At 39.6% G+C, this 2,189-nt stretch overlaps 1 pseudogene; it reads right to left on the bottom strand.

The window, feature by feature from the left end:
• Positions 1 to 1,273: 1,273 nt before the first annotated feature.
• LOC121494696 lies at positions 1,274 to 1,983 on the bottom strand (annotated as a pseudogene).
• Between the last annotated feature and the right edge of the window lie 206 nt (positions 1,984 to 2,189).

Below are 2,189 nucleotides of genomic sequence, written 5' to 3'. Positions count from 1 at the left end.
CCCTCCTCTCATTCTCTCATTCTCCTCTCATTCTCTCATTCTCTCATTCTCTCATTCTCAGTGGTGGGAGGTGAGTATAGCTAAAGATTTATCAATTTTATTGATCTTTCAAAGAACCAACTCCTGGTTTCGTTATCTGTTGTATTTTTAGTCTCTATTTTATTTCTGCTCTAATCTTAATTTCCTTTATTCTACTCTTGTTTTGTTTTTCTTTTTCTATCTACCTTAGGTGTGAGGTTAGGTTGTTTGAGATTTTTACTGTCTCTTGACCTAGGCCTCTGTTGATATAAGCTTCCCCCCCCCCTTTTTTTTAAGCTTTCCTCTTCTAACAATTTTTGCCTCATCCCAAAGACTTTAAACTGTTGTTTTTGTTTCCATATACTTTTTAACTCCCTCTTGGATTTCTTGGTTGACCCATTCATTGTTTAGTACCACGTTGTTTAGCATCTATGTGTTTGTGTTCTTTTCAGATTTTTTCTTGTACTTGATTTCTAGTTTCATGCTGTTGTGGTCAGAAAAGATACATGATAGGATTCAATCTTTTTTAATTTAAGACTTTTTTGTGGCTTAATATGTTATCTAAACTGAGAATGTTCTATGTGCACTTTGATGGCTTTTTTTTTTTAAGATTCTTTTTTATTTGGCAGACAGAGTACAAGCAAGGGGAGCAGGAGAGGGAGAAACAGGCTTCCCACTGACCAAGGAGCCCAATGCAGGGCTCAATCCCAGGACCCTGGGATCATGACCTGAACTAAAGGCAGATGCTTAACTGACGCCTGATGCACCCAGGCATCCCCCATGTGCACTTTGAAAAGAATGTGTATTTCACTGGTTTGGGATGGAATATTCTTTTTTTGTTGTTTGTTTTTGTTTTGTTTTGTTTTTTTGTTTTTGTTTTTTTGTTTCTTGGGTTTTTTTGTATGGAATATTCTAAATATATCAAGTTCATCTGGTTAAATGGGCCATTCCAAGCTGTTATTTCTTTGTTGGTTATCTGTCTGGATGATCTATCCATTGGTATAACTGAGACGTTAAAAGTCCCCAACTATTATATTACTGTCAATTTCTTTTTTTTTTTTCAATTTCTTTTTTTAATGTTTAATAGTTACTTAATGCATTTAGATACTCCCATGTTAGGTGTATAAATATTTATAATTCTTACATCATCTTTGTTAGATTGTTGCCTTTATCATTACGTAGTACCTCTCTTGCTCCAGTCTTTCTTTTAAAGTCTGTTTTGTCTGATGGGAGTATTACTCCCCCAGCTTTCTTTTCACTCCCGTTTGTAGGGTCTATCCCTCAACCCCAGAACCACTGTGATAGATTGTGTGATCATTCAGCTGATGAAGATCTTGGGATCTGGAAGCACATTCTTGGGATCTAAAAGCATTCCCTTTGCAGTTTAGATACTGTAGTAGGCAGCTTGGTAGATGACAATACCCTGCACAGACACATTGGAGCCTTGGTACAGGTCCTTAATCCCATCAGATTTGTAGACCTTAACCAGGCAGTCACTGAGGCCTCTGAATTCCCTGTTAACTCAGCTTTGCCCACATCAGCTGATGGACAGATATGGGCAAAATCAAGAGGATACACAAAACAAGGATGTGGCCCCAGCGGCATCACCTGATGCCAAATTCCCTGAAAAGTAGCACCAAAACTAGATTCTCTTGTCCACATCATCTGGGAATATCTGCTTGTATTTTTCTTTGAAGGCAAAGTTAAGAGCCTGGGTGGGGAAGTATCTGATGACATTGGCCAGGTTACCATGACAGAAGGACAGGATTCCCTGCTCCTTGGAGATATGAACCATGCAGTCTAGAGTGCTCTTGTATAGCTTATCTGCGGATATGCTTGCTGGCATGCTGCACCTATAGCAGCAGCCTGACCCTCTCCATAGGTACTACCTCAGTCTTAGGAGATGGCCATAGCCACTCCACCCACCAGGAAGTCCTTGGCAAAGGACACAGTGACTTCTGTCATGGTGAAAGGAAAGAGGAGGTAGGCAACTGTGGGACTACGATAGGAACCAGCTGGGGCTCCCAGATTCTGGGCTCATTCTTTTTTATGACTGAGTCCTATTCCATTATATGTGTTGTATACACCATACCATCTTTATCCAATCATCTATTGATGGACACTTGGGTTGCTTCCATCATTTGGCTGTTTGTAAATAATGCTGCAGTAAA

Source organism: Vulpes lagopus, chromosome 7, assembly GCF_018345385.1.
Source record: "Vulpes lagopus strain Blue_001 chromosome 7, ASM1834538v1, whole genome shotgun sequence".
NCBI lineage: Eukaryota > Metazoa > Chordata > Mammalia > Carnivora > Canidae > Vulpes > Vulpes lagopus.
The sequence above is the reverse complement of the archived record's forward strand: the minus strand, read 5'-3'. Positions and strand labels throughout refer to the sequence as shown.